Genomic DNA, 16,245 nt, shown 5'->3' on the forward strand with positions numbered 1-16,245 from the left:
AATAGACTCTGGTTTTCTTACATGTTTTCTCTTCATGTTGTTCTTGTTCTTCCAATGAAGCTGTGTCTCACTGGTTATCAGTACCTCATCATCAGAGTGAGGCTACTGCTGATTGCCTTCTTGTCAGGAGTGATATCCTTGTAAAATAGGATGCTCCTAGCAGGACAGCTAGATTAAATACAGGATCAACAGTGAAATTTAAGTTTCAAATAAGCAAACACATTTCTATCAGAGAGCTGTGTGTTTTCTCTTCTAAGACTTTGCTACAGGTAGGTGATAGCCATGGTTTTGTCTATGTGGCCATTATTATGTTGAGATATGTTCCCTTTGTACTAGTTTGGATACTGCTTCCTTAGGTATTTAGATAAAGAAGGCTTCTTAAATTGATAAGTGTCATTCTTTTCCCCTGCTGCTGCTAACTGCGGCTAAGTCACTCCAGTCATGTCTGACATTGTGCTACCCCATAGACGGAAGCCCACCAGGCTCCCCCGTCCCTGGAATTCTCCAGGCAAGAACACTGGAGTGGGTTGCCATTTCTTTCTCCAATGCCTGAAAGGGAAAAGTGAAAATGAAGTCGCTCAGTCGTGTCGACCCTAGAGACCCCATGGACTGTAGCCCACCAGGCTCCTGCATCCATGGGATTTCCAGGCCAGAGTACTGGAGTGGGGTGCCATTGCCTTCTCCTCTTTTTCTCTACTGGTGTACAACCTCTGGTTTCTGTGATGCCTCTCTGAAATGGTTTCTTACAGTTGACCTCATTAACTGATTTTAGACAAGAGTCTTTGATGAATGATTTCCTGAGAAAAGAAACAAGATTAGGTAACCCAATTTGATTACAACCTATGGATTACACTTATTGCACTGCCTCACAGTCTTCAAGCAGAGAGAAAAAATTCATTAGATCAGGAAAAGCAGTCTTTTTCCCCAATAAATGCCATCCATGAAGTCTAAATTAAATAAAATACATTAGAGAAAGTTTACGGCAAACCAATATGGTGGCCTCTTTAATGGTTCTACCTGTTGGAGTCTCCACAGGAAATGAAATCTACCCAGATTATCCAAAGTGGTTCCCTCTATGCCCTTTTTCCAATCACTGGGATGATGAGGTTATGGCCAGAAACCCCTGGTGTTTCACTATAAATACAGACTCCCTATAAATACAGACATTTCAGCTCCAGACACACTTTGAGAGCCAGTGCCTGACCTGAGGAGGCTGAAGGTAAGAGACCTGGAAGGGGTAAGCGATGAGTGGGCACATCCAAGGAGAATGCCTAGAAATCAGGACTCATGGGTGGGTTTCAGAAAGGTCTTGCTTTCTGTTCATCTCACATTAGCTGGGAGACCTTATGACAGGAGATCTTCCTCTAACCCCACATTAACAATGGTTAATGGAACTCTTCTGAAGGGGAGAAGACTGTTTCCACACACGTTGCTGTGAGGTGGCTGGTTTTCTTCAAGGGTTTCTGAGTGGTAACCCTATGGCCATTTAAAAACTACATATATATTTATTAGTAGTTTTTAATTTTTTTTAATTTTATTTTATTTTTAAACTTTACAAATTGTATTTGTTTTGCCAAATATCAAAATGAATCCGCCACAGGTATACATGTGTTCCCCATCCTGAACCCTCCTCCCTCCTCCCTCCCCATACCATCCCTCTGGGTCGTCCCAGTGCACTAGCCCCAAGCATCCAGTATCGTGCATCGAACCTGGACTGGCAACTCGTTTCATACATGATAATATACATGTTTCAATACCATTCTCCCAAATCTTCCCACCCTCTCCCTCTGCAACAGAGTCCATAAGACTGTTCTATACATCACTGTCTCTTTTGCTGTCTCATACACAGGGTTATTGTTAGCATCTTTCTAAATTCCATATATATGCGTTAGTATACTGTATTCGTGTTTTTCTTTCTGGCTTACTTCACTCTGTATAATAGGCTCCAGTTTCATCCACCTCATTAGAACTGATTCAAATGTATTCTTTTTAATGGCTGAGTAATACTCCATTGTGTATATGTACCACTGCTTTCTTATCCATTCATCTGCTGATGGACATCTAGGTTGTTTCCATGTCCTGGCTATTATAAACAGTGCTGCGATGAACATTGGGGTACACGTGTCTCTTTCCCTTCTGGTTTCCTCAGTGTGTATGCCCAGCAGTGGGATTGCTGGATCATAAGGCAGTTCTATTTCCAGAGTTTTAAGGAATCTCCACACTGTTCTCCATAGTGGCTGTACTAGTTTGCATTCCCACCAACAGTGTAAGAGGGTTCCCTTTTCTCCACACCCTCTCCACATTCATTGCTTGTAGACTTTTGGATTGCAGCCATTCTGACTGGCGTGAAATGGTACCTCATAGTGGTTTTGATTTGCATTTCTCTGATAATGAGTGATGTTCAGCATCTTTTCATGTGTTTGTTAGCCATCTGTATGTCTTCTTTGGAGAAATGTCTATTTAGTTCTTTGGCCCGTTTTTTGATTGGGTCATTTTTTTTTTTCTGGAGTTGAGCTGTAGGAGTTGCTTGTCTATTTTTGAGATTAGTTGTTTGTCAGTTGCTTCATTTGCTATTATTTTCTCCCATTCTGAAGGCTGCCTTTTCACCTTGCTAATAGTTTTCTTTGTTGAGCAGAGGCTTTTAAGTTTAATTAGGTCCCATTTGTTTATTTTTGCTTTTATTTCCAATATTCTGGGAGATGGGTCATAGAGGATCCTGCTGTGATGTATGTTGGAGAGTGTTTTGCCTATGTTCTCTTCTAGGAGTTTTATAATTTCTGGTCTTACATTTAGATCTTTAATCCATTTTGAGTTAATTTTTGGGTATGGTGTTAGAAAGTGGTCTAGTTTCATTCTTTTACAAGTGGTTGACCAGATTTCCCAGCACCGCTTGTTAAAGAGATTGTCTTTAATCCATTGTATATTCTTGCCTCCTTTCTCAAAGATAAGGTGTCCATATGTGTGTGGATTTATCTCTGGGCTTTCTATTTTGTTCCATTGATCAATATTTCTGTCTTTGTGCCAGTACCATACTGTCTTGATAACTGTGGCTTTGTAGTAGAGCCTGAAGTCAGGTAGGTTGATTCCTCCAGTTCCATTCTTCTTTCTCAAGATAGCTTTGGCTATTCGAGGTTTTTTGTATTTCCATACAAATTGTGAAATTATTTGTTCTAGCTCTGTGAGGAATACCATTGGTAGCTTGATAGGGATTGCATTGAATCTATAAATTGCTTTGGGTTAGTATACTCATTTTCACTATATTGATTCTTCCAATCCATGAACATGGTATATTTCTCCATCTATTAGTGTCCTCTATTATAAAACATCTATTAGTATTTTTAATTTTTTAATTCATTCATTATGGTTGGGCTGGGTCTTCTATGCTGTGAGGGCTTTCTCTAGTCATAGGCAGTGGGGTATGGGCTGAGGGGTCTGGGCTTCTCATTGTGGTGGCTTCTCCGGTGGCAGAGCTGGGAGTCTAGAGTGCAGGTTCAGTAGATGCCCCTCTCATGTTCAAGAGTTGTGGTGCACAGACTTAGAGGCAGGTGGGATCTTCCAGTATCAGGGATCAAACCATGTCCCCCTGCATTGGCAGGCAGATTCTTAGCCACTGGACCACCAAGGAAGCCCTATGGTCATTTCTGACAAGACAGTTTTATGAAATATTGAATGAGTCGGGCAATAGTGTCCAATATTGGGATGTAGGGGAGATGGAAGGGTGGAACAAAATGAAACCAATTTGTTTCTTTTTTTTTTCTCTCTCTCCCTAGACTGCTAAACAGTGACTTTAATGCTGAGGAAAAGCAGAGGAAATCCATTTCCATAGGCGTCAACTGGGCACCCACTTCTAGAAGCATTTGCTCAGAGTCCTACTGGAAATTTCCTCCATCAGTATGGCTGAGGACCAGACATTTTTTCAGGGTTGTGGACACATCACAGACAGCCCTGGGGCAGAGTCACTGGCGTCCGTGCCACCCCGAGACACACTCATGGAAAACTCAGACTGTGACCAGGAAACCTCGCACGTCCGGATCAGAACATTTAGCAGCTCGGAGGAATGTGACCCCGTCAAGGACCTGAGGAGACTCTGAACTCTGCCATCTGTGGCTGAGGCCGGATCTTCACACCAAGGAGCAGATGATGGACAGGCTGGTGCTGGAGCAGTTCATGATCTACATGCCCCTGGAGTGCCAGGTCCTGATCAGAGAAAGTGGGGTGCAGAGTTGCAAAGACCTGGAGGACGTGCTGAAAAATAAGCAGAAACCCAAGAACTGGGTGAGTAGGACCTTAGTGATGGGTGTGGGACAAGGATACACGTGCAAGCTGCAGGGATCATAAGATAGGACCTGCGGGTTTGGCTCTGTATCAGTGGTTCCCAAACAGGTGAGAGAAGTTCACAACTGGGCAATTTGGAAGATACTTTTGGCTGTCTCACTCGAAGGACGTAGATCTTTTACACCAAACGGGAGCTTCTATTGTCAATGCCATTGGATGCCTGAAAGCTACATTCCAGGTCTTATAGAGACTGATCTTGATTGATTTCTCCCCTCACAGACCATATTCTGCATACAAGGGCAGAAATATCTTGTGCATGATCCCGACATTGAGATGGTTGAAGCCAAGGCCGGTCACATGGACGATGAGAGAGACCCGTGTGGGGAGCCCCAACCCCCCTCAAGGGTCATACCTACAGAGGATGGCGAGGAGGGAAGCCAAGAGCTGCAGAATCTGCCAGGAGCCACAGACCTGTCTAGGGAGCAGGAGAGAGAGTGGAAGCAGGTAGAAGAGAGTCAGGTGGGTGTGGCTGCTGGAGTAATGGGGAGATTTGGCAAAGGACAGGAATGGACCCATTGCTTCCAGGAATTCCTGTGGATACATTCAGTTCCTAGGCATTTTTTCTAATCACTGTGAGAATGAAGCTAATCCATCTTTATCCCTCTGCCATGAAAGAATCTATTCTTAGGAGTGGGGAGAAGGGAATCCTGTCTTCCTGACATGATCCTAGGTTCAGTTTGCTGCAGGTAAATGCACTGACAGCGGATTTACCCACGGCCACTTTGCCCAAGGGCACTTTATATTTAGAATGTGATCATTTCTTACAACTGAAGGAGTGACTCCAAAGTGGACTCATTTTGCCCCCCAGTAGACATTGGGCTTCTCTGGTGGCTCAGATGGTGAAGAATCTGCCGACAATGCAGGAGACCTGGGTTCGATGTCTGGGTCAGAAAGATCCCCTGTAGAAGGGAATGGCTACTCACTCTAGTGTTCTTGCCTGGAGAATCCCATGAACAGAGGAACCTGGCAGCTATAGTCCATGGGGTTGCAGAGAGTCAGACACGACTGAGTGACTAACACTTTCCCTTTCAGACATTGAAGAATGAATGGAAGACAGTTGATTTGCTCAAATAAGGTTGGGTATGGGCAGGGGATGCTATTGACTTGCATGGATTAGAGACCAAGAATACTGGTCGTCATCTTCCTATGTACTGGGTAACCACCATCACAAAAATGCATCCAGGCAAAGTCTCTAACAATGATGGCATCAAGAGAGCTGGACCTAGAGTTCTTTACTTCCAGAGTCAGGGGCAGTCAGGAGTGGGTATGATTTGGAGAGACCTATGCATAGAGAAGTCAGAGTGCCAACTGGGATGTCCTGATTTGATTGCATGATACAGTCTGTATAGATCCAGGACAGCCTTGAGTATCAGGAGATGATTATCAATCAGGGTGATGGGGTGGACCAGAAGAAGTCAGGGCAATTCACCTAAAATGACATAAGTTGGAGTCTTAGATCAAGATACGAGGCCGATGGGGAAACAGGAAACAGTTTTCCACAGACTAAGGTACATGGGTTATTGACTCTGCTTGTTTGTCCCTTGTCAAGACCAGAGAGCTCTCCCACCAGGGACTGTTCCTGAAATAGGTGAGCTGGAGGGTCACCTGCCCAGGGAGAACTTGGAGAAGGACCTGCTGGAAGACAGGGGAGACACAAAAACCCTTCAATCTCAAGAACCTGAACTTCTGAAGGGTTCTGGTGAGTATTCAAAACTGTGAAATTCAGCAGTGTTAGTGACTCCCTCCTATGGTGGCATGGGGCTGGGTAGCCAGCATCACCATGCTTGGATGGGTTGGGTGGAGATCATTGTCCAGTGCCAACCTCCATCATCAACGTTCCAGAGTCCCATAGTCCAAGCTCTTAGCTTGGTTGCTTGATGGGAACTTCTCAGCCAACATCAGGGTTCCAGTGAGGCGGGCAGTACAGAAAATGCTCCTTGTTAAATGTGGTGCTGAATCTCTTTCAGCGGATTCTGGGAGCATAGAGAGACAGAAGAATCCTCAAAAAAGAACTGGTATTTAAAATGTGGCTCCTGAACCCTTTCCTCCTGTGTTCCAGAGGGAGACGTTTCTACTACGAGTGGATCCAGACGAAGGCCTCTGAAGAATCGCAGACGTGTCAAAAGGAAGCAGGACAGCAGCCCCACTTGCCAAGACGTGCGTCAAGAAGCAGCCACGTGTTTGGACCAAGGAGAGATCTCAGGACAGCTTGGGTCGCATTCCGTTGGTTCATCTGGCAGCGTGGGACCCACCAGTCTTCCTGAGGGAGCAGAAACCCCGGGACGGGCACCCTCTGAATGCAAGGTGTGCAAAAAGAGCTTTCCTTATCAATCTCAGCTTACCCTGCACCAGAGGACACACACAGGAGACAGGCCCTTTCAATGCGACATCTGTGCCAAAGGTTTCATACAGCTTTCAGATCTGCGGGTTCAGGAGCGGATCCACACTGGTGTGAAGCCCTACAGCTGTGATCTCTGCCTCAAGAAGTTCACCCACAACTCCACGCTGCGTGCTCACAAGAGCACCCACACCCAGGAGAAGCCCTTCCGTGTGAGCACTGTGACAGAGCTTTTAGCCACCGAGGGAACCTCAAAGTTCACCGACGCACCCACTCTGGGCTCAAGCCCTACGTGTGCCCCGAGTGTCACAGAGCCTTCCGGCAGCTGGGGACTTTCAAATGCCACTGGAAAATCCATTCCAGATGACTGGCTCAGGATCCTGCCCGCAGGTCCAAGTGCCTTCTGCTCCAAGAAGGAAATTCGGGATTATTTGTCACTTATGTGATACAAAGAAAGGGTGACATGTGAAGAACTTATGATCATACTGGAACCCGATGGGGTTCCAGTCACATGAATTTGGTGAATATTTGAGTGATGACTTATTTTTCCCTTCAGATTTTGTTCTCTACTTTAGTGTAGCCTGTGTTTTGTGATAAGTTTTGGCTTTGTGTTGTTCTTCTTCACTGAAGGCAGGTCTCATTAGTTTTCAGTACTTCTTCGTGAAACTGACTGAGCTCACTGCTGATTGTCCCCCCATTAGGGAAGATTTAATTGTACAATAGGATGCTCTTAGCAGAGTGGCCAGATGAAAAAGAGGATCACCAGTGAAATTTAAATTTCAAATAAACAAAGACATTTCTGTCAAATAAGTGTCCTGTGTATTTCCCCTTCCAGATTTTTTTTCTTATTATTTATTTTGTTTGTTTTATTTTTTTTAATTTAATTTTATTTTTAAACTTTACAATATTGTATTAGTTTTGCCAAACATTGAAATGAATCCACCACAGGTATACTCATGTTCCCCATCCTGAACCCTCCTCCCTCCTCCTTCCCCGTACCATCCCTCTGAGTCGTCCCAGTGCACCAGCCCCAAGCATCCACTATTGTGCATCGAACCTGGACTGGCAACTCGTTTCATATATGATATTATACATGTTTCAATGCCATTCTCCCAAATCACCCCACCATATCCCCAAGATTTTTTTATATGGAGTAGATGATAGCAGCGGTTTGTTACATGGCCATTATTATGTGGAGATATCATCCCTCTGTAAGGCTTCCCCAGTGACTCAGCGGTAAAGAATCCGCCTGCAGCACAGAAGACCCAGGTTCAATCCTTTTATCAGGAAGATCCCCTGGAGAAGGGAATGGCAACCCACTCCAGTATTCTTGCCTGGAGAATCCCATGGACAGAGGAGCCTGGCAGGCTATGATCTGTTGGGTTGCAAAGAGTTGGACATGACTGAAGCGACTGAGCACCCTCTCGAGCATTTAAAGTAACTGTATTCTTTTGGAATTATGAACTGTTAGGTAATGTAGTATTAATGCCCTTTTGAACACTGAGATTCTAGGGTGTCTCAGCTTGAAAAGATTCTTCAAGTTAGCACTCTTTCATCCCACCTGGCTCTCCTCCAGCAGAAATGAAGAGAGCTCATTTGGAGCAGAATGGAGATAATGAAGTATTTCTTTTCAAAGAATCAGCATTTTCTTCTATTAATTAGCTTGGGAATTTGTTGTGGGCGGCAAACTCAAGGATGATATTGTAATAGATATTGGTGTCTGGCTGCTCGCACTTAAAAGCCAATACAGAAGCCAGGTAGGGGAAAGGAAAGTTAGCTTTATTCTGGATGCCAGCAACTATTGAAAGTGAAAGTGAAGTTGCTCAGTCATGTCCAACTCTTTGCAACCCCGTGGACTGTAGCCTACCAGGCTCCTCCATCCATGGTATTTTCCAGGCAAGAGTACTGGACTGGGTTGCCATTTCCTTCTCCAACAACTGTGGAGAAGGGCAGATGTCAGTCCAATGGCTGACTCCCCCCACCTCCCACCCTGGACAATTAATGAGCAACAGCTTTTATAGATGGAGGGAGGGGGCTACAGGCAGAAACAGCGCAGTCAGCTCTGACAATCATCTGAAAGTGGTCATCACTGATCTGATCAGTGTCATCTTGATTGTTGTCAATACAGTTAATTTTCAGGCCCAGGGTTCATTTGTTTTCATTTCCTGGGTCAATTCTCAAAATTGTGTCAGCTTCTCTCATGGTTTTCCAGGAGGCTCAGTGGTAAAGAATCCGCATGCCAATGCAGAAGACGTCAGTTTGCTCCCTCGGTGGGGAAGATACGCGAGAGAAGAGAATGGCAACCCAATGCAGTATTCTTGCATGGAGAATCCCATGGACGGAGGAACCTGGTGGGCTACAGTCCATGGGGTCAGAAAGAGCCACTTCACTTTCTTTCACTTTGCAACCCCATGCACTGCAGCACTCCAGGCTTCCCTGTCTTTCATTATCTCCCAGGAGTTTGCTCAAACTCCTGTCCATTGAGTCGGTGATTCCATCCAACTATCTCATCCTCTGTCGCCTCCTTCTACCTCAAAGGATGTTAACTTACAGGCCCAAGATGGAGGCAACTAATTCAAAGAAGCAATATAGAATATAAAGACTGGGTCTCTTCAGAAACAGGGGTATTAGAACCATTATCGAAGAATCAACACAAGAAATTAATACAATAAAATATGAATAAGACTTCAAAACACAGATGCAGCTAAGTACTACTTAAGAAAAGTGAATAACAGGGCTTCCCCGGGGGGCTCGGAGGTAAAGGCTGTGCCTGCCAATAAGAGGACACGAGTTCCATCCCTGACCCGAGAAGGTCCCAGGGCTCAGCAGCATAGGCCGTGCGACACAACCACCGAGCCTGGGAGCCACCACTACTGAAGCCCAGAGCCCTGAAGGCCTGGGCTCCGCACAAGAGAGGTCACTGCAGTGAAAATCCTGTGCCCGGTGACCGGAGAGGAGCCCTGCGCCCCAAGCAGAAACAATGACCCAGCACAGCCAGAATTAATGGATTTAAAAAATAAAATACAAAAAAATAAAAAATAAAATACATACCGAGGCTGAGAAACTGCTATTGAGGAAAGGTGGTGATGGAGTGAGATGCCGGGTGATAAAGCAACAGCCAGGCGCGTCCGTCTCCAGAGAACCACCGATTGTGTGGAGATCGGAAGACAGCCTGAGGGTGTCGGGGGAAGGACTCTTCAGACAGCGGAGTGAAACCCTACAAACCAGACTGCGAAGCCAGCTGGGCTTGGTGTGGTCAGGTGTGCAAGGTGGCTGGGGAGTGGAGGACAAGGTAGAATGTGTGAGGAGCGGTGCCGTCTGAGGGTGTGAGAAAGGATTTGGATTTGCCAAGGGAAGATTTCATGCAAGGATGGGCACAATAAAGGACAGAAATGGTATGGACCCAAGAGAAGCAGAAGATATTGAGAAGAGGTGGCAAGAATACAAAGAACTACACAAAAAAGATCTTCATAACCCAGATAATTCCAAAGGTGTGATCACTTACCTAGAGCCAGACATCCTGGAATGTGAAGTCAAGTGGGCCTTAGGAAGAATCACTATGAACAAAGCTAGTGGACGTGATGGAATTCCAGTTGAGCTATTTCAAATCCTCAGACATGATGCTGTGAAAGTGTTGCACTCAATAAGTCTGCAAATTTGGAAAACTCAGCAGTGGCCGCAGGACCAGAAAAAGTCAGTTTTCATTCCAATCCCAAAGAAAGGCAATGCCAAAGAATGTTCAAACTACTGCACAATTGCACTCATCTCACATGCTAGCAAAGTAATGCTCAAAATTCTCCAAGCCAGTCTTCAACAGTACATGAACCATGAACTTTCAGATGTTCAAGCTGGATTTAGAAAAGGCAGAGGAACCAGAGATCAAATTGCCAACATCAATTGGATCACTGAAAAAAAAAAGCATTCCAGAGAACCATCTACTTCTGCTTTATTGACTATGCCAAAGCCTTTGACTGTGTGGATCACAAGAAACTGTGGAAAATTGTTAGACAGGAATACCAGACTTCCTGAGCTGCCTCCTGAGAAATCTGTGTTCAGGTCAGGAAGCAACAGTTAGAACTGGACTTGGAACAACGGACTGATTCCAAATCGGGAAAGGAGTACGTCAAGGCTGTATACTGTCAACCCTGCTTATGTAACTTATATGCAGAGTACATCATGAGACAAGCTGGGCTGGGTGAAACACAAGCTGGAATCAAGATTTGCAGGAGAAATATCAATAACCTCAGATACACAGATGACACCACCCTTATGGCAGAAAGCGAAGAAGAACCAAGGAGTCCCTTGATGAAAGTGAAAGATAAGAGTGAAAAAGTTGGCTTAAAATTCAACGTTCAGAAAACTAAGATCATGGCATCCAGTCCCATCCCTTCATGGCGAATAGAAGGGGAAACAGTAGAAACAATGAGATAATTTATTTTCTGGGCGGGGGAGCTCCAAACTCATTGCAGATGGTGACAGCAGCCATGAAATTAAAAGACTGTTGCTCCCTGGAAGAAAAGTTATGACCAACCTAGACAGCATAGTAAACAACAGAAACATTACTTGGCCAACAAAGGTCCAGGTAGTCAAAGCTATGGTTTTTCCAGTAGTCATGTATGGATGTGAGAGTTAGACTTAAAGAAAGCTGAGAGGCAAGAAACTGATGCTTTTGAACCTTGGTGTTGGGGAAGACTCTTGAGAGTCCTTTGGACTGCAAGGGGATCCAACCAGTCCATCTTAAAGGAAATCAGTCCTGAATATCATTGGAAAATATTTGAGCTGAAGCTGAAACTCCAATACTTTGGCCACCTGATTCAAAGAACTGACTCATTTGAAAAGACCCTGATGCTGGGAAAGATTGAAGGCAGGAGGGGAAGGGGATGACGAGGATGAGACAGTTGGATGTCATCTCTGAGTAATGGATATGAGTTTGAGTAAACTCCGGGAGCTGTTGATGGACAGGGTGGCCTGACTTGCCGCATTTCATGCCGTCTCAAAGAGTTGGACACGACTGAGAGAATGAACTCAACTGACCTGACCTGAACCCACAGATGCAAGAAGTAGATGAATCGATTGCCAAGGGTAAGGGGGAGGTGGGCAGAGAATGGGGAGGGACTTTCCATGATTCACATTTTGTTCTTGGGGTGATGAGAAAGGTTGGAAATAGACAACATTGACAGTTGCACAACATTGTAAACGAACTTGGTGGAACAAGATTGTACACTTTATAAAAGAGTCAAAACTGTATGTTGTAACTGTATGTTGTGTGTTTCATAACCATAACAAGTATGTGATCAGGAACTTGATTCTCTTTGGATCCTTTGTGCAACCCTTCCTTGGAGCTAATAAATACCCTGGTGACAGCAAGGAAATGTTTTGGGTGGACAATCTTTGCTTAATACTTCCAACGTCACTATACTACATGGAATTCAGTGTTTAAATAGGCTTCTTTATATTTTTTTTCCCCAGAAGTATCATGACTGAGAGCCTTGCCTGGTGGCTTGTCTTGACCGAATAATATAAAACCTGGCATTGCTGTTCATATCCATTTGAGGAGTCTCACACATTGTAAATTTCTTGAAAGTACAGCAAAGATCAACATAGTTCCAGACTACAGAAGTCAACATCTAGGGAGCCATTCAGACATTTCAACCTTTTATTCCCATAAAGGTGGACGTCAGAAGAATGATGGATGGACTAATGTCCATTCAATATGAAAGACTGTACCAGTGAGAGAATGGTATTGGGTATTGGGGTGAGGAATGTAGAGGAGATGGAAGGGTGGAATAAAATGAAACTAGTTCTGTTCATTTATCTTTTGCCCCATTCTTCTGAACAGTGAATACGTTGCTGATGAAAGGTAGAGGAAATCCCTTTACATAGGGGTGAATTTGTCATGGGCTTCTAGAAACATGTGTTCAACGTTTTGCTAGTAAATTCCTCAGTCACTATGGCTAAAGAATGTACATTTTTTGTGGGGTCATGGAATAGTCCCAGACAGGCTGTAATCTCAACCACCAGTGTCTGCACTGAACCAAAGTGTACTTACTGAAAAGCCAGACTGCGACCCCAAAGGTGGCACGTTCCCTGCAGATCATTCCAGATTCTGACTTCGTCCGAGATCTTTACATGCGGAATTTTAAAAAGGGTTGTTTAGTCGGTGAGTTGTGTCCAACTCTGCTATTCCATGTCCCACCAGGTTCTTCTGTCCATCGAATTTTCCAGGCAAGAATACTGCAGTGCATTGTCCATTTCCTTCTGCAAGAGATCTTCCCAACCCAGGGAGTGAACCCACGTCTCCTGCATTGGCAGGTAGATTCTTTACCACTGAGCCACCAGGGACACATAGGTGAACCAAACTGGTTAAAATTTTCAGATACCTATGCTTTGACTCCTTCCAACTCTCCAGGTAAATGAGAAAAGTATTTGCTAGACCAGGAAAATCAATCTTACTGCCAAAAAGTGCACGGGCTTCCCTGGTGGTAAGGAATCTGCCTGCAATGCAGGAGGCCTGGCTTCGCTCCCAGGGTTGGGAAGATCCCTCAAAGAAGGGAACGGCTACCCACTCCAGTCTTCTGGTCTGCAGAATTCCATGGACTGTATATCCACGGGGTCACAAAGAGTTGGACATGTCTAAAAGACTTTCACTTTACTTCTTTCCCAGCTGAGCCACAAGGGAAGCCCAAGAACACTGGAGTGGGTAGCCTATCCCTTCTCCAGCAGATCTTCCTGACCCAGGAATTACTACAGCGTCTCCTGCATTGCAGGAGGATTCTTTACCACCTGACCTATCAGAGAAGTCTACCACAAAACCAATATGGAGGCCTCTTTGATATACTGTGTTTTTTTCTGGTGGGGTGTCTGTGTGAAACTGGATCCATGGATAAATTGGATTATCTAAAATGAGGTCATATAAATGGCTTGAACCACCCTTGCACAATCTCTGTGCTGATGGGGTAACAAGCAGGGACCCTTGCCATTTCCCCCGGCTCTCTATAAATAGAGATGTTTCAGCCCCAGACACACTCTGATAGCCAGTCACTGACTTGAGGAGGCTGAGGGCAAGAGGGCTCAATGGAGGTAAGTGATGAGTGAGAACATCTAAGGAGAAGGTTTGGGAATCAATACAGAAGGAGGTGGTGGGTTTCGGAAGGCTGGGTTTTCTACTCACCTTGCATCAGCTCAAAGGCCTTGTGAAAGCAGTGGATCTCCCTTAAACTCCGTATTAACTACGGTTGACTGCTGAGCTCTCTGTGAGGGGGAAAAACGGACTTGAAACCTGTAAATGGAACTTTGGAAATATAACGGAACACGGATCCTTGTCTTGCAGAAAAGACATTTAAATAAGAGGTCTTTCAGGTTCCCCCTCCTGCCTCCATCTGATTTATAGGTGTTGCCACCCTCCATGCTGTGGTGTGGTGTGGTGCATATATTCCACAAGGCTTTCTGAACCTTGGCCCCCTGGGCTAAGCAGACATGTTCGTCTGTGTTCATTTGTGTTAACACGCAGAGAGAGACCCTCTCGGATCTACACAGGAGAACGATATTGTCCCAATTTCCATTTGAGAAACCTGACGCCCCCTGACTTTTGTCCATTCAGAAATCCAAATCCAAAGATGGGCAGCATGGACGCCTACGAGCAGCTCCAAAAGGGACCCCGGAAGCTGAAAGGAGTCACAGAGCTTGGCGTGACGAAGTGGAAGGAGAAAAAGGACAGAGACAAGGCAAAACTCCTGGAAACGATGGGAAAAATCCAGAAGAACCAGGAGGAGGAGCTGAAGAGCCACCTCGACAAGCTGACCCCAGCCCAGGTGGCCTTTGAGAAGGTGCGGGAGAAGCGACAAATGGAGAGGATCCTGAATAAAGCATCCAAAACCCACAAGCAGAGAGTGGAGGACTTCAACAGACACCTGGACACGCTCACGGAGCACTATGACATTCTTAAAGTCAGCTGGACCAAGTAGCCGCCCCACCCAGGAGATAGAGTATTGTCCAGGGGAAGCAGGAAGCAGAGTTGGGGTCATCTCTGGAGCCTTTGGAAACATTCTTTTACACATATTCTGTTGAGTCTTCTGCTGAGCCCGTGCTTATCAGAGTAATGCCCCTTATTCTGGAACCGCATTAAAGAGAGACGGCCCTTTAAATTACAAAAAGAATACAGCAACATCCATATCCAGTGGTTCATGCAGCCTTCGGACCTGTGTGTTCACCAGGAGACCCACTGGGCGAGAAGCCCTACGTCTGTGATCTCTGCCCCAAAAAGTTCCCTCACGACTCCACGCTGCATGCTCACCAGAGGACCCACACCCAAGAGAAGCCTTTCTGCTGTGAGCACTGTGAAAAAGCTTTCGACCACAGGGCGAACCTCATGGTCACACTCTGGGCTCGAGCCCTACATGTGCCGCGAGTGTCACCGGCCTTCCGCTCCCTGGGGTCTCTCAAATCCCACCAGGAAACCCATTCCGAACCACTGGCCCAGGACCCTGCCCTCGGGTCCAAGTAGGAAATTCACAAAGATTTGTCACTTCTGTAACACAAAGGGTGGATGACATGGGAAGAGCTTCAGAGGATATTGGGTCCAGGGGGTTCCATTTACATGAATGAGGATATTTGAGTGATGGCTTATCGTTCCCTTTGGATTTTGTTTTCTACTTTAGTGTAGCCTGTTTCAAAAAGTTTTTGCTTTCTTTTGTTATTCTTTTACTGAAAGCATGTCTCATTAGTTATCAGTACTTCATCATGAAACTGAGCCTACCGTTGACTGCCTTCCTGTTAGGCAGGACTTCTCTGTAAACCTGCATGGTCCGGCACAGAGGCCAAGCTCTCCAGTGGAATTTAAATTTCAAATAAACACATTTCTGTCAAATGTGTCTGTGTAGTTTCTAAGACTTATCTACAGGGAATAGGTGATGGCCGTGGTTTTGCCTACATGGCTGTTATTATGCTGAGACAGATTCACTCACTCCATACTTGTTCAGGGATTTCTTCCTGAGGTGTTTCGAAAAAGGAAAGCTTCCGAAAGTAATAGGTGTCATTCTTTTTTCCTATTGGTGTACAACTTCCAGTCTTCAAAAAGGCTACTTAGAAATCGGGTCTTCTCACACCTTAGCTCATCAGCTGATTTTAGAAAACCGTTTGAAGACTTATCTCACAAGAACAGAAAGACGAGAGGAGTCAAACCCATCTGGTTCCCACCACCATATCTCTGACTCCGTCAAACCCTCCAGGCAGTGAGACCAAAAATTCAAGAGATCATTAAAACCAGTCCGTTCACCCCAAAGTGCAGTCGCTAAAGTCCAAAATCAATCAAATCCAAAAGGAAACCGAGGGATTTCCCTAGCGGTCCAGCGGGTGAGCCTCAGCGCTCCCGCTGCATGCGCCGTGGTTTCCTTCCGCGGTCTGGGAACTGAGACCGCACCTGCCCCCGTGCTTGGCCAAAAACAGAACAAAACAAATACACAGAACCTGTCGCTAAATCACTATGGAGGCGTCTTTAGTAAATCGTGGTTTCTCCTGAGTGAGTTTCCAAGGGCAATCGAATCCCTGTGATTAAGTAACGTGGAATTATCTAG

At 45.3% G+C, this 16,245-nt stretch overlaps 2 pseudogenes across 2 annotated transcripts; both read left to right on the forward strand.

The window, feature by feature from the left end:
- The first annotated feature begins 1,842 nt into the window (after nucleotides 1–1,842).
- LOC147354750 (zinc finger and SCAN domain-containing protein 5C-like) lies at nucleotides 1,843–7,480 on the forward strand (annotated as a pseudogene). Its single transcript, XR_015146571.1, has 4 exons — nucleotides 1,843–4,275; nucleotides 4,555–4,794; nucleotides 5,885–6,034; nucleotides 6,395–7,480. The product of XR_015146571.1 is annotated as a zinc finger and SCAN domain-containing protein 5C-like (transcript).
- A 5,990-nt stretch (nucleotides 7,481–13,470) lies between these two features.
- LOC147354751 (protein FAM32A pseudogene) lies at nucleotides 13,471–16,199 on the forward strand (annotated as a pseudogene). Its single transcript, XR_015146572.1, has 2 exons — nucleotides 13,471–13,753; nucleotides 14,274–16,199. The product of XR_015146572.1 is annotated as a protein FAM32A pseudogene (transcript).
- Nucleotides 16,200–16,245: the final 46 nt, after the last annotated feature.

Source organism: Bos grunniens, chromosome 18 (genome assembly GCF_055505025.1).
Source record: "Bos grunniens cultivar Pamir isolate PY7600 chromosome 18, Bosgru_T2T1.0, whole genome shotgun sequence".
NCBI classification, from domain to species: Eukaryota; Metazoa; Chordata; class Mammalia; order Artiodactyla; family Bovidae; genus Bos; species Bos grunniens.